This window comes from Pithys albifrons, chromosome 2 (genome assembly GCF_047495875.1).
Source record: "Pithys albifrons albifrons isolate INPA30051 chromosome 2, PitAlb_v1, whole genome shotgun sequence".
In the NCBI taxonomy this organism is placed as follows: domain Eukaryota; kingdom Metazoa; phylum Chordata; class Aves; order Passeriformes; family Thamnophilidae; genus Pithys; species Pithys albifrons.
The window spans coordinates 12,886,200-12,910,980 of record NC_092459.1 but is presented as its reverse complement, the minus strand read 5'-3'; the positions used below and the strand labels follow the sequence as shown (position 1 = coordinate 12,910,980).

General features: G+C 44.9%; 1 protein-coding gene across 1 annotated transcript in view; it reads left to right on the top strand.

Annotated features, from left to right (window-relative positions):
* Nucleotides 1-1,082: 1,082 nt before the first annotated feature.
* Nucleotides 1,083-24,781, top strand: part of HPCAL1 (hippocalcin like 1) — a 64,017-nt gene continuing 40,318 nt past the window's right edge. Inside the window, exons 1-2 of the mRNA XM_071548347.1 lie at nucleotides 1,083-1,395; nucleotides 16,547-16,593. The gene's annotated coding sequence lies outside the window, so the exon portion shown is untranslated. The remainder of the gene's footprint in view (nucleotides 1,396-16,546; nucleotides 16,594-24,781) is intronic.

The window sequence follows — 24,781 nt, the reverse complement described above, 5'->3', positions numbered from 1 at the left end:
GGAATTTTTCTGTTTGTTCACTCCTACCCCCACCCTCCCTTGCCTCCCAAGTTTTGTCACTAAAATCTTTCTTGGTGTGGCCTTGATTTCAGCTCTTATCTCACAACAGCACTGAATGTGCTCACGGAGGCTGCTGTAAGGGGAGGCAGAGTAAATGCTACCGATAAGGCACAGTGGCAACTCCACTGAATTCCTCATATATTTTTGACTTGAAAATGTGCTAGGCAGAAGGGGGGCGGGGGGGGGGGGTTGGGTGGGGAGAAGGCGGGGAATGGAATAGCCGAGAGGAAGATTCACTTTGTGCTGCAGGCCGTATTTCTGAGCAATGCTTCCAATTATCTCCCTCAGGAAGCAGATTACCATCAATCTCTAAATCCCCTCCATTTTGTGATGGGGTATGCGGAGAGGCTCTGCAAGTTCACGTCTTGCCCAGAACGGTGAGCGCACCTGTCTCCAGCGAGTGGGACGGCACCCGTCCACAGACTCAGCCGATGGCACCAAATACACCTGTACCGCTACTGTTGGCACGGGATGGGGGTACTGTGGGTAGCCGGGGGGCTTGTCCCATTGCCCTGTTCAGACGAAAGTGCGGCGTGGATGTGCCGGGAGGCGGCTACCCTCGCTTCCAGCGGCCGCTCCAAGTGGACCCCGCTGTCGCCGTCCTCCCTCCGCCCCCACGCGCTGGACAATTCCAGCCGCGCTGGGGATGCGCGCAGGGCCTGGGGCGACATGGTGCCGCGGGAGGGAGTCGTGCCCCAGCGTTTCCTTCTTTGTTTTCGGGGTAAAAAACAAAATGGAAAAAAGGGAGGGGGAAGGAAAAAACCCCAGCAACAAAAATCAGAACTTTTCCCACCCCTTTACCCATGCCCGCGATGCCAGCGGGGCCGGCAGCGAGCGCCAGTGGGGCGGGCGCAGCCCCCCGTGGGCGCGCACCCCTCGGAGCCTCCTCTCCGCGCTGCCCCGCCAGCCCCGCACTTCCTGCCCGCGGCGGCGGCGGCGGCTGCCCGGGGGAGGCCGGGCAGGGCGATACCAAGTGTCCGGGAGCGGCGGTGGCGGGCGGCCCCTGCGCGGGGCTCGGCACTGCGCACGCCGCGGGGCGGCCGCGGAGCGGCGGCGCGGTGCGCTCCGCCCCCCGGCGCGCCCGCTGCCCCGCCGGGGAAGTTGCGCTCCGTCCCTCGCTTTCCCCAGTCCCTCGGCGACGGCTCCTTCCTCCCCCTCCCTCCCTCCAATGCGCCTCCCGCTCATTTCCTCTTTTCCTCGCCGCTCGCCGCCGCTCCGCAGGCGCGCGGCTCGCCCGGGCGCCGCCGCGGAGTTGTAGCTCCCAGGAAGCCGCCGCGCAGCCGCCGCCGCCGCTGCCGCTTCCAGGCCGCCTCGGGACCCCGCTCCGCCCGCTGGGTAAGAAGCCGGCGCTGCCCCGCCGCCGCCCGCGGAGCCGCGCGGAAACTTTGGCGGGGCTGCGGGAGATCCGCACTGTCTCTCCTGCCGCGGGGACTGTCGGAGGACGGAGCTGGCTTTTTGGGGGGTATTTTTGGGTAGCGAGGGTTGGACGTATCCTGTCTGGATTGACGGCACGAGGCGCTCCGCGCATCTCTTCCAGCCGCGCGGGGCGCGGAGCGGAGCGGGGCGGGTGTCCCCTTCGCCGCTAGGGGATGTCGAGCAGAGCCGAATGCCCTCCTCGCGTCCGGGGGATGCGGAGCAGATCCCCTTGCTCTGCCGCCGCGGGGTTGCGGTGTCAGCGCTTGCCTCGCCCCGAGCAGAGGGGAGTGCCAGTGCTTCCCCTGCCCTCAAAAAACCCCCAAACATATGTGTATATCTGTATGTCTTTCTCTGTATGTTTGTACAGGTATGGGTATCTGTACATACGCGTGTGTTTATATACACATGCAGCCCGCGCGTGTGTTCGGGTGTGTGTGAGCTTCCTTTATGGTGAGGGGCGTTTCGCAGCTCTGCTTTATGGTGGTTAATGGTTTACCCGGAGAAGTTCCCGCCGCATGAATGTTGCAGGGAGCTTCGAGTCAAGTCCTACAGACCCGGACTTCCTATTGTCACCTTCCCAAACTGCCTCTAAAAATTGCTGGCGTTCGCCTCTGGTCAGTTGACTGTCTCCTCCCCCGGAGGTGTCTGAGGCTGTGCTGGAAGCCGGATGGCTGCTGCCAAGATCACCCCCTTCCCTTGACCCCGGGGGCAAGGGGGGACACCCTACTCCTGGGAGGTTGTGGCAGCTAAGGCATCTGCCAGCCGTGGCTGTTGGGGAGACCTGCTGGAGCACAGGACTCCAGCACTCAGTAGCTGCCGGAGTATGGGGAATTGCAAGAAATAGGGAATAAAACAAAGCAAATGTGTTTACAAGGAAGTTTCCATGCAAATAAGTTTCTACTTGGTTTGGGAAAAGGTCATGTAATGCATCATCAGGAATTAAAGGTTTGCTGAGAAAAACAGCTGCGTGTTCAGTAGGTCTGTCTCCTGTTTCCAGCTGGGTGATTTATACGTTTGTGACAAAATCCTGAGCTTTTTCACAGAAATACTTGTGGAGCTGAGTGTTGTCCTGCAGTCCTATTCAGAAGTGAGAATCTGGTAGGAAGATCAGATTTTCTCTGTGGGAAAAAGAAAGGAGGAAACAATTGCTCCCTCCCCAAAATATTCCACGTTTTTCCCAATGGGAGCCATTTGTCGTGGTTTCAGATTCGAAAGCTCTTCTTGCCTGAGATGAAATTTGAGCAAATATTAGGGGTCTATTTCAGCAGCCACTAATATCACATGCTGTCCTGCATGGTGTCCACCAGCATCATTGGGTACTTCTGGCCAGGGAGCAGAGCCAAGAGGAGCCTGTGCAGGGCACTGCTTGTTCCAGGGCCAAGTATCCCCCTTGCATCTACTGATGCCTCAACTCTTCTCAGGTGCTTGGTTTGGGAACCATTTAATTCAGGCAACAGGATCTTACAAGTATGTGTGTTTGATTTCATCTAGTTTGGTGGGGCTTGGAGAAGGCGGCATAGGTTAGGTGAGGAGATCCTGGCCAGCCCACAGAACGTGCATCACCTTGTCCTGACACCTATATTCTGCTTTTCTTTGTTTCTTGCCTTAAATTTAGGGTTTCTCTGTGTAGAGTTGGAAGTATAGGAAACTAGAAGGGAAAAAAGCATGTGCCGCTATGGAGTGGCTGTCTCAATGCTGGCAGCAGCTTTACTGAGGAGTCAGCTCTGCTGGCAAAAATACTGCTTTTGTTGGCATGGCTTAGGCTGTTCAGAGAATTGCAACGGTGAAAAGAGTTTCTGCCAGCTGCTGGAGTGGGGTTTTGCTCTTGCTGCTGGCTGCTTGCACTGGCAGGAACTTGTGTAGACAAACCTTTTGAGTTTTTAGATGAGTCTGTCACTGTGTTGGTGCAGGCGGTGCTTTGCTCACTGTGTGTCGCAGCTGGCACCACGGTGCCCCCATTCTACCACCCGAGCTCATGGGCATGGCAGTAACATAGGCCAGTTGTTGGGAGCTCGGGATAGAGATTAATCTGTAGCCTAAGCAACATTAAACAGGGATTATGACTCCACAAAACAAAACAAAACAAAAACAGGAAAAAAGAGGGCATATGATCTGGTTTAGAAATGGTTGCAGTTAGAAATGCTCATGCAACATGATTTTTTTTTTACAAGCAAGACAACATTCTTTTGAGTGTTGATTACTTTGACATGGGTGAGGCAAGAATGCTGGTAGACCAAGAGGCAATGTCAAATAAAGTTCTATATCATTGGCTTTTTCTCTTGCTTTTAGTGATGTGACACTGAGCAATAAGGTTGCGCTGTATGCAGTGATACTCATGGGAAGAGGATCTCACACTTTTCCAAAGATCTGTTGGTATTTCCTTCAAGTATGACTTTGTGTTCAGAGTCAGGACTAAATGCAGTATGTTTTCCAGTTAATGGAATAAAAACAGGCCTTTTTTTCCCTTATTTTTTTAATTTGTTTTTTTCTCACATTCCTAGGACGCTTTCCATAATATCTATTATGTGGAATCAGTTTCTTTGTGCATTGTCTGTAGTAGAAAATCGTTTCCAACTTCTGCGTCTTCATTGAGTTTAACTCAGAGTGAAGTTAAATTTCTTTTGGCAAGGGGTTTATTTTAGCTTGTGTTAACTGTATTATTGTATTGTGTGGGATATTATCCATGGATAGTAGAAAGATTTGCTCTTGCAAAATTGTTGGAGTTTAATAGCAGAAAATGTTTTGAATCAATGCCTGAAATTTCCATTGTTCCAATAATCCTCTACCATCCTGAAAAATGCAAACAATTCTCTTCGTCAGCCTTTTGCTATATAAAACCTTTCACAGGTCGATTGTGTTTTGCTAACCTGCTAATTAACCCATTGATTTCTGCATTTCTTGACTTCCCCAGATAAATATCCTCTGCCTATTGTCATGCTCGAATAGCAAAGTAATTGGGAATCCTTGAACAATGCAGGCAAATACTCCATGAGGAGCTCCTTACTTTATGCCTGAAGAGTCTTTCAGTGGTTAGGAGAGAACCTTCAGCTGAACCTTCTGGAAATTTGACCTTTCTGGAAGTTTAGTGTTATGTTGCTTCATGACTGTGAGACCTGCAGGGTCGACTGGAGGACAAATTATGCATTCTCCTGGTCTGATTGTGCTGGAATTAGTAGTCAGGAGCTGGGGAGGTGAGGGGCAGATCGGTCTTGTAATCTAAAAAACGTTGCAATTGTTCTGGATTGCACTGCATGAAATATGCCTTTATTATTATTATCATTAAGAAATGCTCCTTATCATTTGCACGGTGGATTTGTAGATACCTGTGAGTAACCAGTGTGAAAGAGATTGCAGTGGTACTTTGGCTATTTCAGTGTTTCTTGTCCTGTAGGTGCATATCGTTTTAAAATCAAAGAAAGCAGCAAGCAGTTTAAGGAATTCTCCCCGGCAATCTATGTTAGTCAAGATATTTGGAAACTCATGTCAGCAGCATTCCATTCAAAAGATACCAGATACAGCCTGGCCAGCTTTTTGGTTCTCTTGCATGCTGTATATTTCCCAGTGATTGAGCTGCCTGTGTCAAGTGGCAAAATCTACTTGAAATCTGTCTGGGGAGAAAACCAGCAAGAAATACTTAGACATAGCTATAATTACTGACAGTTCATGCGTCAGCCTTTGAGACTTTCTGCCAGTTTGTTTGGTGACTACTTCAAATGTGTTTTAACCTTATGGGTTTTTTTCTGCCCCCTGTTTTCAAAGGGTATCAGGCTGCCTAAATGAGAAAGGGTGCAGCTGGGTAAATGTACATTTAGCAGTTGAGAAATAAAAATAGGATACTTGCTAGTATTTCAGTTACTGTAATTCTCATGTATTCAGAAAGGTGTTTGAGCTGATGTTATCCCTTTGAATATCTACTTGGGTTGAAAAACACTGGATTTGGGTAACAGGGACCCTTGGAGACTGCAAGAGTAGAAGGCATGCCTTACACCTACAGAGGTGCTTGCTGAAGACCAGGCATACTGAGATCCTGACAGGTTTGCCAAGAGCAACAGCTAAACTTGGGCAGCTGGTTTAGCAATTAAATTATGTTTTTGTTTTGGACAATGGGTTTATCGTAATGAATTAACTGGTGGACTAGTCAGAGTGGCAAAGGTGTTTGTTTTTGATTCTCCAACCATGCAGTGTACTAGGATCGGGAACTTCCCAGCAGTAGAAGTGCAAGCGCATTTTTCACACAGAGTGCCCCCGGGAATGGGACCATTTGTGTCCCTGAGTGTGCAAACCCCAGTTTCTTGTAATCTCTTGAAAACACAAATGTGATAGATGGTGTAGCTTGGGCACGGGATAAGGAAATAGATGGTGCTGGTGCTTGGAAATTGGCACGTGGCTCATGCAAAGTAATTTTAAGAATAGTCGGGGGCGTTGGTGGGAGGAGGGAGGAAAAGAAATGCCTTCAGGGGGCTGGGAGGCAGTATGTGGGTGTGCTGCAAGTCTTCCTCGCCAGTGCTTTCACGCTGTGCTTCTCGTTCACCTCTGCTCTGCATAGGCTAGCCTGTCTGTGCAGAAGGGAGCTTTTCCCTTTCCTTTTTTCATGTTTCTTCTTTTCTTTCTAAAGGGCATTGTGCGCAGGATACTCTGTTCTTGGCAGCTTGCCCACCATGTAAAGGGAGAAAGCTCACTGATTTTGGTCATGATGCAGATAGCCACCGTCAAAGCCAGTTGGCATTTGCAGAGCATCCTTTCCATTTTCTCCTTAATTAAGCTTTTTTTTAGTATATAAATTTAGTTTCTCACAACGTATTGCTTTCTCTTTCTTAAAACTTACCTGGAGAGAAGCTGACTTTCCTTTGGAGAGCATTTTGGGGCTGGTTGATGAGAGCTGCTTGTGTGTGAGAGGAGAGTGGGAGTTAAAAGGGAGGACATTGTGGATGCATAACCATTAGCACCAACTTTAATTATGAAATACACGTTCAAAAAAAATAAAGCAACCAGACTTTGCAATGCTTAGGAAAGAGTTTAGAAACAACATCTGTTCCATATGTCAGAAGATGCTTGAAACCCCTGTATCCCCTTTGTCAGAGCTGAACGAAAGGCAGCACCTTGAAGCAGTCTTGGGAGCAGGGGCCTGGCTGGAGCTGCCTGGCTGCTGGGTATTGCAGGCAGCTGCCTTTTGTCATCCTCAGAGCATTGTCCTGGAACAACCTGGAGTTCTGCTGTTCCTTCTGGTTTCCCATTCAGGTTTCTTCGATGCTCAGCACACCTGTGTCTTGAGTCACCTCTGTCATCCTCTCTCACTGGTGTTCATTCTCTGAAAGGTCTTATACCAAGAAAGCTGGGCTTGTTGTACAGAGGAGAAGGGACAAGAAAGTGGGCTCAGCATAAAAGGCCCTCTGTGGTTAGACACCTTGACTTTTGCTGGGCTAAGTTTTATTGCTCTTGAGCACAGATATGTCAGCTTTGCTTCAGAGACATTCTGGGTGGATTTCCAAAAAATACGTGCTTCTATGTGTAAGAAGAGTATAATAAAGAAAGCACTTTCATAAAATAAAATGGGGGTTGGAAATGCAGATATCTGACAGTCATGTAATCATATGTGTCTCTGAAAGCCAGAACAATTTAAATGGGGATGAGCATGTGCCTTTGTGCAATGAAGCCTGGGTGGCTGCATTCAGTGGAGGATGCAAACCAAGCCTGCCCCTGTTGTAAGAAGCCCGATTCCTTCAAAGCCCATGGCAAATGATTTCCTTTGGCTTAGGTTTTATGTGGAACAAACCAGCTGAACTCAGTTGCGGAAGATGTTTTCATTTTAGCTGGCTCGCTTCCTCATCAGCTGGGGGTGGCTTACTGCGTGCTGCACTCTCAGTGATGGCTGAGGCCCCTTCTCTGGTTGTCAGGACAAGAGTTTGGTCCCTGCACTTGTGCCTGTCCTCCCTGGGGAGCTGCACTCCTCTGTGCCAAGCTCATTGGAGGAGCAGAAGCTGTGCAAGGGCCAGTCAGGGTTTCTTCTGGGGTTGTCAGAAGATGCATCAAAAGATAATTTTTTTCTAATGGAAATTAGATTTCATTCCAGCTGAGGGTAATTGGAGCTGTGGTAATGGTCTGAAAGCAAATGCGATTCAGCTCTGTAGACTGCAGCCACAACTTTCTGTTCTGCTTATGTCACGCTTCGTAAAATGGCATTCATTCCTAAAGCTCTGTTCCGAAGAGCTGTGTTTTTCTCTGGAGATAGGCAAAGTGAGGGAAGATCACCCTTAGTTTTTAATTCATCCTTTAGCCTCCTCTCCCATTTCTTTAAGGATTCCTTGCACCTGCAGGCTGACTTGCCCAACCAGGCTTGTTTGTCCCCATGGGAAACCTTCTGACCCTGATGGCACTTGGCAAGGAAGTAAGGAGTCTGTCTTGTCCTGTTTGGATCATGAACAACCTTCCAAAGCAGCTTGCGGTTACAGGAGGAGTAATCTGTGACTCCAGTAATGTCTCCCTCCCAGCCACAAAGAGGAGAGGAATCTTTGCAGGAGAAAATCCCATAGCTGGCACTTGCCAAGATACTACTGGACCGTCCAGAGAGAATGGATGTATTTGCTGAGCTTGTTGCAGGACTGGGTCTCCCTTCTGCTAAAATGTCTTACTGCACTTGGGGTTTGCCAGATCTGAGCTTCTCAGTCACACCAACTGTGATTTCTTCTCTCTCATATCTCCTGCTGTTTGACTCTGTCTTTCATCACCCCTGCCGGGGACTGTTTGCAGGCTCTTCACCAGGTGTGTGCTGCAGCTTTACAGAAGTCCTGTCCCTTAAGTGAGGCAAGCTTTTCTGAGCTGATAGCACCAGAAACAGCTGAATTTACTGAGTGCTCATTTTTATGGGTGTAATTCAGAAGGCATGGTTTCAAAGTGAAAGTGTAGTTGCTGGCCTTTTCCAGAGCTCTGACTTGTTGCAGGATACATTCAAGGACGATCTTTTACAGCAATGGACTGAGCCATTTTTTTCTGGGCACCAGGAGCTTCACAGCCAGGTGTTGTCTAGTCCTATTTGTGTTGGAACATTCTGAATTAGCTGCATCTTGGTGCCAACCTTTGTTTTCAGGTGCTTGATGCCCATTGCTGGGGACTTGTATGCGTCATTAGTGGGTTTGATGTCTTTTTACACTTGATGGGAAGGCATATTTCTAATAATAATGCTCTGCATTGCTTGCTCATTTTCAGGGGAGTATTGCAAAAGCATTTTGGGGGGAAGTTTTGGTAATCTTGGGTTGTACATATGCAAAAGGCTGAGCTGACTATTGAATGTTAGTGGCTGCTTGGGGGCTTGTAACAAGGGTGCCTTCTTGTGGAGCAGTCCTTAGATGGAAAGATGAACTGTCAGTGGCTTACAAGCATCATGAGGGGTATCATATTGTGCCTTCTGCTTTCCATGTGAACACACTCACTGTCTCGTACCCAGTGTTCAAATGCAGTCTGACCTGAGGAAGATGTGTAGGTGCTGAGGGGCAGAGCGGTGCTGCAGGCTAAGCTACTCGAGGCCAACCATCACTGCCATGTCTGTCTGTGGCTGTGTGACATCCCCATGCCAGGTTCTGTGTCTGGCTGCAGCCTGTGGCTGATGTGACTTGCAGTTTGCAGGGTGCCGACTTGTCTCCTCTCCACCCCCTGCTTGTGCTGCTGTCCACATCAAGCCATAGAGATGCCAGGGTCCTGCTTCCCAATATCACCCTCCATTTAAACCCATTTCTTAATTGTTAGAAGTGGGTGGAAGGAGAGGGAAAAAAATCCCTAATTGGAGCAACCACGGTGACAGATTCCAAGGCATAGACTTGAAGCTGGTCACCCATCAGCCTTCTCCAGGTGCTTGGCTTCACGTGGGTTGTGGCTCGCACCAGTTACAAAGAGGAGGGAGTTTCCAGAGCTGTCACAAGTGTCCCTGTGTCTCCTGAGGAGGGGTTTGCCCAGCTGTGTTTCAAACAGCCCACCTTCTGGCAGAACCCATTTGTATATCCCCCAGTTGCGCTGGGACATCCTGTGCCAAGGTAAGCTGTGGACCGCATGTGAGGAAGTGGCAGCCTGTCCTGATGGAGCAGGGAAGACCCATCAGCCTGGAAAATTCTTTTTCACCTGAGGTTCGTATTTTGCAGCCTTTCAAGCCACAATTGATGCGTGCAGGAAGTTTTGCACTGTACATTGCTTTTCCTGCTCTTTGGAGGTTAAAAGACACTGGTGCATCTGGTTTTTGCTTCACTTTTAAGGCAGTTTCCCTCTTATAATTATAAAGATGACAATGTGTCGGTTTTTTAAATGAATAAACGATCTGCCTAGGAGCACTAGTTTGTGATAAACTTAATTTAAATGCAGCTGCATATTCTATAGCTGGAGTGTGGTTTTAGGTAGCATATAAGCCTCAATATCCAGAAAGGGTTAAGGTTATAGGAGGCACCTTGGCTGTGCCATAACAGCATTTATCACTGTAATTTGGGGTTTGAATTAATTTAGGCTTCATTCAGTCCTTGGAAAGTTTTTGAACTATTTCAGCTATTGCTCTGTTTGTTACATCTCTCTGCCTGGTAGCTTAGCTAATACAAATGTCAGTCTCCTTTAGTGAAGGGCAGTTGACACTAGGTCTTGTGTAGTTGCTTAGCAAATCTTATTTTAGCAGATACCTCCCTTCCTGTGACCTTCCTCATTTACTCCATCCCTCCCAAATCTTTATTGTGTAACTTGAATGTAATGTTTAATTTAGAGCATCCTGTGAAGCAGGGAAATGCAACTGAAAAGGAGGCTAAAAAGGGGAAGAGAGAAACTTCCCGGACAATGAATGTGTAATGACACAATTTACTTAATTGTATTGGAAAAAAGTTTAAGAGGAAATAAGAGTAAATAACTGGCACTGTTCTATCCCCAGCTGTCTGTACCCTGTTTAACTGTAGACTGATTGCTTGTGTGGAAGTCAGGCCAGACAGTATGTGGCATTTGTCAACAGTCTTTTTGGGAAAAAACCCTAGCATCTAAACAACTCTGCAATTCAGTAAGGGAAGTCAGGAGAGATGGGAGCCCAGATTGACATATAATGCAGCAATGCAATCTGGAACTTTGTACTGAGGTGAGCAAAACTCCTCCAAAGCCAGAGTAATTGCTTCTGCCTCCACCAAGATGAACCTGTGGCAGGGTAGTCCATGATATATTTCATGAGAGGCCTTGTTGGCATGCAGTTTTCTCCTTTGCATTGCTTTTTTTGACTTCTGTTGATTTCCCTGTTGTTTCCCTGAATATGGCAGGGATAACTGGTTGTTACAATAGCATCAGTCAGAAATAATATTCTTCTATTGAGCACTTCAGGCTGTTCTTCTGTCAGTGGTTTAACTACTACATTGCAGCTGTGTTCAATAAATAAACCTTTGGGAATACTCAGAATAGGGGTTTTGGAGGTGATGAGCAACAGTTACCTGGTGTAGACCTAGTCTACTAATGTAGGTCCTACCTTTTCAGATTGTATTCCAAATGTTTCTGTGCTATAAGGAGAGCTCCAGCCAGGCATATGTGCAGTAAATGTGTACAGGGCAGCATGAAGCATTTTCTAAAATCCCACAGGAAAAATAGAGGGGATAGATGTGCTCATTTGATAGGATTTCTGTGGCTTCCATGAGTCCAACTCTGATGTCTCAGAGCTAAGGCGTGATGTTCCTGCTTGGGCAGAAGCATAAGTCACAGCTTTCCAGACACAGATGTTAGGCCTTTTACTCACTTGAAGATTTTATATTAACGCACCAGGGTGAATATGTTGTTGTGCTCTCTGGAGTTGTTGACTTACCTGATAGACCTGAGTGCTGAGGGAAACCAAAAGAAAACAGGGCAGAGATTATATGACCATCTCCACAACATCTAGCAGCCCGCCTCTCCTTTCTTCTTGACTGTTTTTTTGTGGATTTTGTTTGTTTTGTTGTTTTGATTTTAATGGTACAAGGTGGGGTAATGACTGAAGGAGTGTTGATTTAGATTAGATATAAGAAAGAAGTTTGTTTACATTGAGAGTGGTAAAACACTGGCACAGGTTGACCAGAGAGGTGGTAGATGCCCCATCCCTGGAAACATTCAAGGTTGAGTTTGATTGGGTTCTGAGCAACATGATCTTGTTGAAGATGTCCCTGCTCATTGCAGGGGTGTTGGACTCTATTACTTTTAAAGGTCCCTTCCAACCCAAACTATTCTCTGATTCTGTATCCACCATTCTTCCTTCTTTATTCTCTGTTGAGAGGTGGACCTGGTTTTGCATTTCACCTCACTGTTACAGGTTAAATTCAGCAAGCAGTGTCAGAGTGGATTTGTGAGCAGGTGTAAGTAACCAGTGTTATTGCAACAGGCTTTAGGTTGCCAAAATTTGTGTTGGAATGTTGTCTAAATAAACTGCAGAAGGGAAACCCTGAAGGCAGAGAGCTGGCAGGAGTTGGATACCTTCTGAAAATGCAGGCTGCTTTACAGCATGTGAAATGAAGGTAACCTGGGAGCTTGTTCAGTCTGTTCAGTCAGGAGGTGTAGGAGATGCTCCAAATAAGCATACACGGCCTCTGAGCAATGTTTTGAACTCCTCCCTGTTGCCGTTTCCTGCTACTGTCAATGCTTGGTGTTTCCTTTATGCTCTGGCATTATTACTATTATTACAATTAGTGGGGATGTTGCAAGCACATTGCTTAGGTGAAATGATAATGGAAAGGTGCCACTAGAGGTATTGGAGGCAAAGAAAGGAGGGGCAGCAGTTACAAATGTCTCTCAGCAGTACCAGCCTCTCAGGGGACACACAGTCTCAGGTGTATCTGCAGCCACAGCAGGGCATTAAGGGAAAGACTTGAATGAGAATTTACATTAGCCAGTGTCTAATTCTCTAGTTACAGCACCCTGGACCTCAGTGTGGGCTGGAAAACCTGCCCAGGGGCCTGTGCTGGGCTGCAGTGGCATCTGGGCTCTCTTGAGTCACACTAAGCAGGATAAGTGATCCTTGGTGAGGCTGGCAGTGTGCTTGAGTAGTGATTGTCCTTTGATTACCAGGGTGAACTGACCAACACCCTTATAGAATGCAGAAGCCTAGAACCCTCTACGGCTTTCCTTGCAGTGTGGGTTGAATTATATGTCCAGGTGGGCTCTGAGCATGGTATCTTACAGGCCTGATGTGAAAGATGAGGAGGAAAAGGGGGCAAGACATGAGTGGGAAGATATTGTTCAATAGAGTAAGGGGTTGGGTGGACACATTCCAGAGCAGTTGGACAGCCAGCCCAAGTGCTGACATGGCTACACATGCTGTCAGGATGCATCCACAAGTGAGTGAACAGCCATAGTTGAGGTGCAGTGTTGAGGGAGGACAGGCCTGGCTAAGGGATCCTGGAGTAAAGTTAGAGTAGAATAGAATCGTTCAGTTGGAAGAATCCTACAATGATCAGTGAGCCCAACTGCAGAGCAAGTGACAGGACAATTACTTTCTTGGCTGTCCATGGAATATTGCTACCCACATGTGAAGGGGACTGCAACATTTTATGTCCTACAACCCTCATCAGTTGGCATTTGCAAGAAAAAGAGAAAAAAAAACCCCTCATTTTTATAAAATAGCAGAGTCTAGTTGAAAAAGAAATTGCAAACAAGGCAGTGCAGAGACTTCCTGTAGTGCTGGGAGTATTTCCACTGCTGCATGTGGCATTTGCAGGCAGGTCATGCCATCTGCAAATGTGGCCACGTTAATAACAGTATTGATTTGTCTTAATGCAATTATGAAAGATGAACCTTGGAGGTGTGGGAGGCCCTAATTGATAATTATCATCAAGATAGATCAAGGATAGTATCAGCCAAAGGGAGCAAATGGATGCTGGAACAGGGCAGAATGAAATAGTGAGTGTTAGAGGAGGAAAAGTGCCCACAACACTTGAGGCCTCTTCATCAAGTAGAAAGAAACGTACTAAAAATATAATGTCTATGACTCAAAGAAAAGGAATGGAGTTAAAAACACTTTGAAAAACAAGACAAAATTAAAATAAAGGTGTCTGCCATGGCTTTGGTGCAAGCCAAGGCAGGTCTGAGGATTCTGCAGGACATGGCAGAGCTGCAGTGCCCACAGGTAAGCAGGGCTGGGTGATGTCTGACCATTGGAAGGAGTTTTACCCCTGACAGATAGGTCAAAGAATGGTCTGAAAAAAACCCTTGTCACCTTGGTTTCTCTAGTCTGTCAGTGAAGCTCTTTTTATAAGGATGATCTTTATAAATTATTTTTGAGCAGTCTCCTCTTTAAGCTTTTTGCTAGTAGCTCTGAAAATAGTAGACTGATGCACTCACCTCTTCCTGCCCAGCCTCCAAAAGTTTCTAACATCGCTTCCTTTAATTCTGCTTTGTAATTGAATTTCTGCCATAAGTTGCTTCTGCTAATTCAATTATACCACACTTTTAATTGGAAATAAATTTGAATACTGCATGGATTGTAGACATAGAAATTAACCTATGCTGTCCAGATACCCTTTACTCCTTCAGGTTGGAGCAAAAATTTTGTATGATTATAAGAATTTACGTAGCCATTTTTCTCGCTGAAAGTCTTTCGGGTTGCCAAAATCTAGCATCTGGACTGTGAAATTCCATTTATTTTGAGTGTATAAATATGGCCAAATAATGTTGTACTATTCTGTAAGGTTTATTGGATGGGGAAGGCACAACAATTTTGTAGCAGCAACACAGAAGAGAAATAAAAAGAGTTTGTGAGTTGTGTTTCCTATTTTGCCACTGGCCAAGCTCAGTCCTTACCTTGCCTTTCCATTGGTTTCCTTTGGTTTGCAGCTTGGAGAGATAACATCCAACCCTGTATGAGATGAGGATCCTAAGTTTTCTTCATAAAAAGATGTTGAATCTAAAATGATTCGCTGAAATGGTTGTGTTGCTGCCAGGTTGCAACATCTGTGGGTGCCTGCCCAGGGATCTTAAGAGTAACAAAAAATTTCATGGAGTCTTGGAACTTCCTTCCTGTGACCAGAAGACCAAGTAGTAAAAATCTTCACTGATGAGGGAAGATACCAGGATAAAATAAGACCACAGTCTTTTAGGGGGCACACACTTTATGGGTTTTCTCTTTTTCTTTATTTTTTCTTCCAAGTTCTCCAGACCTTAGGGAACGTTTTGTTTAAAACAACCCCCAGATGTTGGGAAGATGCTTGTGGGATGGTTGGTCTTCAGTAAAGGCTGTTCAACCAGCATCACCAGTGATCAAGGGAGAGGGCACCTTAGGGGGGTGACCCCACATCAGGGCAGGATACCTTGCCCTCACTTCTGTAACATTTGTCTTGTTTGTGTGGTTTATATAAGGAGGTGGATTTCAGCTGTCTGCTTGACTTCTTTTCAATTTCTTCCTGGTGTTTACTTCAGAAAAGTGGTGGAGAATTTGTGTGGTTACGATAACAATCAAAAAGCAAAAGATACAGTGCTAAACTTTTTAAAAGGAGATGGAATTGCAGGATAGTCACTCTGACTTTTATTACAGTGTTTTCCTGGAAGTTAATAGATTATTTCTTACCTAGGCATCTTCTGGAGCAGAGTAACAGGTGGATAGAAAAAAACCAGATGATATGATGTACTTCAGTCCTAGTTAGGTTTTTTGTCACTGTTTTGATATTCATAGAAGAAAACTAGTCAAAAGAAATTTTCATGAAACTTTTGTGTTATGGTTGGTACAATGTAGGTGTGCTGACCATGACGCAGATTTAGCTTCCATGTGCCATCAAGCTCAGATGTGTTGGGTGAGGAGTTCCCAAAGGTGGACCCTGTGGCTTGGGTCATTGTAATTGATACATTTGAGAAAATGCTGCCTCAGACTAAGTAGGTAGCACCAAACTGGGGGGATGTTACAAGCACTTGGAAGAGCGTTTGGATCTTCAAATAGCTTTGGACAGAACCAGAAGATGATCTTGGAGGGTCCATCATTTGCACCCCAAGGCTTTAATGTGGGCTTGCAGTTGTCTGTGGTGAATGGGTTGGCTGTACAGACTACTCAGGGGTGATTGGAGGGGCTCCACTGAAAAATGTCTTGGGATTGTGGTGAGTCATGCTTGTAGGGATGGTGAAGTGTTGAAGGAGAATGTTGGGAGGCTTTGGTAATGTATGGGATATCTGTGGCTGGGGTTTGGCACTGGGCAGACCAAACGTGTATGTTAGAGGTGGGCTGGAGGCACCTGGGAGCTAAACCCACTGGGATTTTCTTCGCAGAATTTAAAGGATTACTGGGTCAGACAGGGATCTGACAGGAAAGAAGTTGGTGTGTTGGGCTGGAAGAGACAAAGGCTTCTCAGCTGCGTGCTTGGCCTCAGTGGTAGAGGAAAATCATGGTCAGCTCTGTGAGAGAGAGTGGGAATCAGAGCAAGTCACTTGTTTTCAATTTTTTAATCCACAGATTTTGAGAGATTAGGAATTGCAGGAGCAGGTGAGCTCACTCTTGGTGCTCTTGTTCTGTGACTCCTTAAGGGCTGATGAATCCTGAGCATTCACAGCTGGCAGATGCTGAAGGAATACAAATTATTATCCTCTTCCTTGAGAAGCATGCTCAGTTGAAAAAGAAATGACTTCCAACCTTTCGGAGCAATGCTTAGTGGCTTCAGTAAACTTGATACTAGCTCTTTCCTATTTTTCTTGTATTTTTCTCTAGTTTTCAGGTCTTGCTAAAGTAATGTTCTGTGGTATGAGCCAAACAAACCTTCTGAATCTGACCTTGATACTTGCTTATTTTGAAAAATGAGTTTTAAAAAAAATGATTTAAAGCTAGAAGGGTGATTTCAACAGATTATTGCACATCAGAAGAATTTGCTGTTTGAAATCAAGACAAATCTGTGCATTTTTCAACATGGAAATGTTTTCTATTTTGGGGAAAAAAAATGCAAACTCAGAGCAAAGTTGTTTCTCAGTGTAGTGTAAGAACTGGATCAGAGTTTTTGCATGTTTTGACTCTTTCTGATTTCTTTTTCCGCTGGGAAAGGTGGTTTTTATGGGGGAGGCCGAGAGTGTGAACATTGTCACTTACAAGAAAGCTGTAAAGTGAAGCATGTTTGGTTTATGTCTTCTCTTCCAGGTAATCAAGCTCTGTGGACCTTCTCTGAAGAGATTCCAAGATAGGTGGTGAGTACTTTTCAGATCCTGCTCCTTTCAAGGCACTCCTTAATTTATTAATTGAAAAATTAAATGAGGAATACAAAATGCAAGCATTGTTTTTTGTTCTGCATTGGGTGCAGAAGTTTGCATTTGCTGAGTTAATGGAATGCTTTAATTTTAAAGCTTGCAGGGCTAATCTTTGAGCAGGAGGTTGGCATCAAAATGTTAAGTTTCATCTTTGCACCAAAAAGAATTTCTTGAGAGCTGATAAGTGAACTAAATGTTACATTTTTAAAAATACTTGAAATTAGGGAAAACCTTTACACTGTATTTTTTACTGAAAGCCCAGACATTTCAGTGGGGCAGTGTTTTCTGTGTCAGAAAGCAACCCCAGGTTTTGGGGTTTTTTTTATCTTCTGTTCTGTCTGAATGTGTTAATCTAAAGGAATACAACTTCCAGAGAGTTAAATGAGCTGCATAACCCGTGCTAATCCCTGCTACATGTGACTAATTTTGTCCTGCCTGCACCCAAGACTTTCATGTATTTCATTTGTATGCACTTCATTAGGTTCTTATTTGTAAGTGAAACATTAAATCAGTCATGAGCTGCAGGAGAATGAGATTGTTAAGAACTGCCAGTGTGGTGGCATTGCAGGTGCAAAGCCACCTCTTACGCTGATTTTAATCAGTGCAATTTCTTTTCCTCTGGTGGAGCTGATCTCTCCAATGGGTGCTCACCAGGACTTTGCTCTGTACTTTTTGTTGTTTCTAGAGAAATACATACTCTGTTTCCTCTTTCACGTCTAGATTTCTTTCTAGTGAGATTAAACAAATTATATCATTGCCCATTAAATCCTCAGGAAGTTCATTCTTGCATTGCGTTTCCCTAGTGCACAGGATACAAGCCATTAGAGCTCTTGTGTGCTCAGACTGACTAATGAACTGTGGCGGAATGCCCCAAACCTCTAATCTACTTCTCCATCTTCCAAATCTGTGTATTTCCCATAGATCAGGAGCTTTTTGGTACATATGGTTCCGGGTTGATTTGAAGTGTCTGTGCAGCTGAATTGTAGCTGTCTGCACTGGTTACTTCTCAGAGCAGGGGGGATAATGGGGTTTGGTGTATTGTGTGGTGCTTCTGTCCGCCCTAAATACATATTCATTTTGACCAGAAAATGGTTATTTTGTATTTATAGGGAGCTTATTTAATGCTCCTTAAATGTATTTGTTATCCATTACTTCTTTCATCAATGAGCGCATCCCTTACTTTGTAAGCTGTCTTATCCATATTTTCTGTGTAAGGGAAGATTAATTTAACCTGAGACGGTTTTTTTGACTGAGGCTCCCTAAAACATGAGTCTTACAAGGGTAAATCATGAATTCCATGCGCCTTTTGCCAAAATACTCGTGGGCAATAGCTTATGAACCCTTCCTGTTCCCCAGCCCCACAGCTACAACGGGATCTGTATTGTAAACCTGCGTGGTTTGTACTGCTAATTGCTGAACTGGGACCTGAATATTCACTGGATCTTTTTTGTGATGTTGAAAAAGGAAATGAACTCTCTTCTGAGGGCAGAGGGGACTATGAGATTGGTAACTGTCAAACCACATGTGTAAAGCCCAGACAACTTAAAACTGTTTAAATTGTACTTAAAATTGGATTTTCTTTTCTTCTTATTTCAGGTAACACCTGAATAGGGTATAAGTAAAAACCCACTTGTTGATACTCCTGACTGTGCTTGCCATAGTTAATGTTTCTTTCTCCTCTGTACTCCCTTTGGATAGAAATTTCAAATGCATGAAGCTCCTCTGGTCTTTTAGGGAATCTTGGGCTCAAGGCACTTTTGCAAAGAGAGTTTAGAGGTGTCAGGTGTTTATACATCACATTTTTTTGCTTCGTTATTGGTGTATATTCCTTTTCACCCTTTCATGTTCAGGTGTGTCCATGACTTCGGTCTGGGAGTTTACGTGATCCATACCAGTATGAACATACATCTCCAGAGCATAGCAGTTCCTGTATGGAGCCTACAGTGGTCTGGTTGTGTCAGTTCATATTTAACATGTAGTAAGAGACAGCCTTGAAGACAGACCAGTGCTGAGCCAGATGGGCATTTTCCAAAATGTAGTGTGTGGCCAGTGGCACATGGGTGGCTTCAGAGTGAAGTATAGCATCATGAAAACAAGTGCCTGAAAGTAGCTTGAATTTTGCCCCAGCTGAACACATCTGAAGGTGAGGGTGCTGGTCAGGGAATGAGGGAATAGGCACGTGGGTGCTTTCCTGCTGGGATACCACAGACTCTGATTGAACAAGCTGCTTACCTGTGTTTCTGCCTGTAAGTGCTTAAGCAGCTCTGGGCAGGGAAGACCAGGGAGCCAAACACATGATGGGAGTTGCACCCGTGTCAGGGCCACCCTGGGCAGGATGGCCGAATCAACAACTGTATTGGGAGGTCTTGTTTCAGGATGCTGCTGGATGGACTGTGCTGGGAGAATGGAGATGTGATGTGGGCATGAGAGCAGTCTCTGTCCCAGCTGCAATGCAGTGAAACCACAGCAGTGACACTGCTGTGGCCTCTGTGCCGTTCTGGAGGGGCACATAAGTGACCCGTGGGCAGGGAAGGCAGAGGATGGGACATGAAATGGTGTGAACCACAGCGGAAACTGTCAGTTGCTTGCATGGACATGGGACTCTGAGGTTGAAAGGGCTCCTTGTTTCTCTGGTCCTGAGCTAGCGTGCATCGATGGAACATGAAAGTGAAACTTTCTGCAGCCAAAGACTGACAGATCTGCCCTACCAAAGTGGCTTTGAGAAACATTCTATATTTAAACTGAAAGTTGAGTTGAAACCTCTGCAGCATTTGTTTTTGAGGAAAGGAGGGTCCCCTTGAATGGGAGGTTGCATGGAGTACTGGAGGGGCTGAGCTCTGGAGATACCTCAGGACCACCTGCATCAATGCATGGAAATCAGGGAATGTTCTTGCCATTGGTGCTGGGATGTTTTTGGAAATACACTCCATGCCCTGTGCATAGAGGAGAGCCTTCAGCATCTCCCCATGACCTGGCTTTGGGATCTTCTCCATCACAGGAACATATTCCCTCACTAGGATTCCTCACCCCTGACTCACAATGCCTTATAGCATCCTTTAGTGCCCCTGCCAGCATCAACCTGCTTTCTCTATAGCCCATCCATGTCCCCATATCCAGGGTCCCATGAGATCACCCTTCATGTGAGGATCTAGGCTCTGCAGGAAGGAAAAAGCAGCAGCAGTGCTGGGCTGAGCATCAGAGTAGAGAAGGAGAAGGGAGCAGGGAAGACAAGTGGGAATTTGAGGCTATTTTCTCCTTCCCCTTGGCCTCATCAGAGCTACAGTCCGGGAAAACTCCCTTGTTTCAGATTTCAAATTCAAGTCCTGTTGGGGAAACGGAGACCCTTCAGTGTTGTTAACTTTTTTTGTTACCTTTCCACACTGTCTGGAGGGAGCTGTGAGGGCCAGATGTCTGACATACGTAAAACTATACTGCAAGGGTGGGGTGGAAGGGGGAAGTGCAATTAATTGGAATATGTGTCTTAAAAAAGAACAAATGGGGAGCACAAAAGAAAACAAAGTACCTTGTGTGAGTGGCTTATGTAACAAAGTAATTGAGAAGAGTTTATTATGATTTAATGTGTCATTAATCAAAGTTTGCATTTTTCTCCGTAACCACCTTAAAAAATTGCTTTTTCAGTCTTTGTCTTTTACATTTTAATTATAAATAAGTTTATCATTTTTTCCACTGTTGAGGGGCTTTGTGTTGTATTGCACATTTGCCTTCCATATACACTGTTTGCTCATTCAAGGCTATTAAGAAAAAAACAAACAGAATGAATGTGCAGCACTGCTGTTCATCTGTGTTTGTTTTTTGTGAATGAGTCTTATGCATGAGTGCACACAGGCGTGCTCATTCTTCAAACACTTCTACAATTCAAACTTTTTCATTAATTCTGTACTGTGATGGGGAAAATTTAAAAGTAATCTTTCCTTTTAAAAAAGTTAATTATTAGCCAACATTTCCAAGCTGGTATATTGTGTGATTCTATAATTGCCCTGTTTTCCCAGTTGTGTACTGTGCCTCCCACAAACACCACCTGCCTTCTGCATTTTGTAGAGATATTTCTATATATTATGGAAAAGGAGTGTCTCTTAATGCAAGTATCTAATGTTGATTCACTGCTATACAACTGTTCATCCCCTAAGAGTGTGGGATTACAAAGCATTATCATGCTCAGATTGACTCAGGTAGTGCTATTTTTATTTAAGCTGTATTAAGGTATCATTGTGAATCTTTGGTCTTGTAGCATGGGTGTAATACGATTTACTATTTTTATAAAAAATCAACATGTCTGTACAAATCCTGTCCATGGCTAGAGCTGCAAAGATTAGTCATGAACTCTACACTCCTCCCCCCTGCCCCACCGCCCTTCCTTTTCAGTGAGTTGTTACATTTTAATTTTTGTTTCACCTACATCATGTTGGCCAGGCTTGGAATAAGATGGTGCCTTGGTTTATGGTGTCAGGGACTTGGTTTGTACTGGGAGAAGCTTTGGTATAAACAGAGGGTTTGTTGTAAGAGGGAGGCAGGTTTGGGGATGCTCAGTGGATTTACCTGGGCAGCCACTAGGAAAGTGCAGTGGGTTTCATCCATCTGAGCCCTTGTGGAACCATCTAATTCAAGCAAGTGAGACCTCCCATGGACAGTGTACCAGCACTTCTGTCCCTCTTTCTCACTGGCTTTTACATCAGGCCCCACCTCTCTTAAAAAACTGATGGTAGTTTGGAGTGGATCCTTATCTTGCTCCGCTACTCCTCATTACCCTGTATCAGCTTGGTACCGTGGTAATGCATCCTAGGCTTGAGATTGGCTGAGGAATGCAGTCAGAAATATCTACAGACAGCCTGTCTTTCTGGCTGGATCCCTTCACATTGGACAGACTGCCAACCATTGTGTTTTCAAAGGGACAGGAAAAAAATCATGGCCTTACTTGAAAACAAAATGCAATGAGATGAGGTGTGATTTTCGTCAACTGGGACAAATATGAAGTTGATCAAAATAAATTTCCTTTGCAGTGGGTCTGACTGATAGTCAGCATCGTTTGCAGAGATGGTGGGAGTGAAAAGGACTTTCCAAGACATTGCTTTGGTTCTTTAGGAGTCACCTAGCAGAGTTACAATAGCCCAGGGAATGTTTACCATAAGCTGCTTGGATGCAGTTCCCTTTCTAGGAAGCTCAGTAGAAAGGACATTGCCACCCTTAAACTTCCCACCTCCGGGATTCAATGGGGTGGGAGGCTGTCTCCTGAGGGAGAGTTTCTGGGCTTCTTTCTGGCCTTCATTGGCATTGGAAGGTGAGGTGATTGTTGACAGAAGAGGAGTGGTGATGTAGAGAGAGGGTGAATGTAGGCAACCTCCTGGGCTCTGGGTCCTGCAGCAGCCTGGCTGGCAAGCATCTTAGGTGCTGTAATTGGCCTGTGGCAGCCAAAGTCACCACGATCCTGGTGGGAACACTGCCATGAGCAGCCATGATTGTCTTGAGTGAGGTCTGCAGATGTTTGACCATGAACATACAGAGAGACAAAATGAGCATTTCCATCCCCATCAAGCCTTCTTTTGAAATGAAATAGACATTTGACTATGGAAATACAACCTTCTTCTTAATTATCAGGAATGCAGAAAAACTTTCCGTAACTACTTGAGTACTACTTTTCACATTAAAAAAAAGCCAGTAGTAGTGGCAGGATGCTCCACAGTTCAGTATGGACAGCATAGCATGTCCACTGAAGGGGTGAGAAGATGCTGTAGGTTTGCCAGTGCAGCTCCACAGCCAGCTTCTTGCATGGTCTTGCTGACCACAGACTGGCTCATTTAGGGTAGAGGAACATAAACTATTGATTTTGCCATAATAAAATACATGGATAATTTTGACATGGGAGGCACACTGGGTGTGAGCCTAGCCAGACTGAAAGGCAGAGAAAAAATTATGTTAATTAAAAGGTACTTTGAAGTGAGGGCTGAAAACCACATACTATTTTGAGGGATTTAATCTATTTACTATGTTTGCTTCTTTGTCCCGTTTATACTTAACATATATTTTAAACTATATTTAAGTGTTTCAATTGCAAATTTAACCATTTAACTGGCTAACCACTCACAGACTTACAGGTCTGAGCATTGTGCTGCAGGTCTCTTGCTGCATGCCTGCTGCAGCCAGGGGCTTGGGCTCCATGTCCTTGTTAATGGTTTTCTTTGGAAGGCTTGGTTTGGGGCTTTTTTTGTGAGGGGGCAGCTCCTCCTGACACTACCAAGTGTTGTGTGTACCTCTGCTGTTGTGTCCAGATGTTGTCCTCCTCCTGCACGATGTTCTGGTGAAGTTCCAGTGGAGCATCAGTGGGGTTGGTAGGGCGAACACTGGTTTTTGTGTGAGCAAAGAGAGTCTTAGCTAAGCCAGACAGTTTTGTTTCCTTCTCCCTATGCATTTGGTATTTATAAATACCACCCTTGGGCTGCCAGAAAATCTGGTCTCTTAGCAGTCAAAATCCCAATTGCTCCCTTCCAGTGAGCTGACATGCATTCCTGTGGAAAGCAGACATGGTTGTCAGTCCCTTGTCCAGATTTTGTTGTTGTCTGGAATGAAGCATTAGGATCTGCAGTTGGACTAGATGATCACTGTAGGTCCTTTCGAATTGAACTACTCTGTTCTATTCAAGTGCAGACAGGATTGGAGACCTGGAAGAGGACTGGGCTATAGATCCCAGCTGTAGCTGTGTTCCTGCTTTGATGCAGGAGAGGTGGAAGAGATTTGCTCTGCTAGGTGCTTTCTGGATGGCTGTCTTACCTCATAAAGCCTGAGGATTAATTGTCTTAATATTGATTTAATCAGCAAATGGAGTGTGCTCACAAAGTGTAGTAAATCTGCTACAGTAAAAATGAAGTGGATTCAACTACAAAATTTTTCATTCCACAAAAAAATAATATTTGATCTTAATTGAATTTAAAAGGCAATATAATTTGACATTTTATTCAATGAAATGCAGAAGAAAAATAATATAGGGGAAATATTAGTTTTTATAATTTAGGGAGGAAACATATTAGGGATTTACCATAAAAAATTATTTCATGGCACATCACTATTAAGACATGTATCCTTATGGGCATGTATGTCCTGTCTCACTTTTATGTACCATTACTACTTATATGTTAGGATGGTTAATTATCTAGTTCTGATCATTTGTATTGGAATCACTAAGGCAGGTTGCTTTTTAGCCTCTTTTTTTCTCCTAGTTTAAAATAACTTCTCTCTGAATTATAAAGAAATATTTTAACACTGTAACAAGGAGCACAATAGATATGTTAATTTAAGTATCTGAAAATAGAAACTTCCGGATGTAAAACCTTGTGTTGATTGGTTTCAGAATATACTAGGAGTACCTTCCCTGAGTTTTCATGGGTTTTCTAAGTGTTTTCAATGTGAAGAAAATAGCTTTTTTTTTCTTCTATTTTGTTTAGGTTTTGGTTGTTTTTTTTGTTGTAAGTTTGACCAAGCATATTTGACAGACTCTGCTCCTTAGTTGCAGAGTATGGTAAGAGGATTGAATGGTCCCTGTTCATCACTATAAAGATAATGGAAGATGAAATTACCTGCAGAGTGGCAGCTGAATGGAGAACTGATAGTAGAAGTGAATGGCATTTCAAAGCAGGCAGGTACTAAATGATAGACTTAGTAGAGTACCTCGGAAATTACTTCAGATTGTCCTCTTGAATCAGTGCTCTTTTTAAGATCATAGGCTGGGTCTCTAAGGCATGGGGTCTGGTTTTGCAGGTTATCTGGTTGTTCTGTTGTTTCCAGATATTTAATAACTCCATGGTAGCATTCACCTCTAGCCATATGTTTTCTCTGCACCCTGGATAAAGTGGGACTTAGTAGGAGAAGAGTGGGTCTTACCATGCTTTCCATGCCTCCCAAATCCTTCCCATAGTAGTAAGGGAGTTTTCTACCTAAATAAATGTAAAATTTTTATTTCTCATTGGATCTGAAGCATCCTTCTCCCTTCACCTCTGCAAGATGCTCTGGTCAAGAGTGGTGAATGTCTCTTGCCTGGACACCCAGGCATCCTGGGGGAATGGAGCAGTATCTGACTCCATGGCAGCACCCACGGAGAATACGGGATTTGTTATGCCTA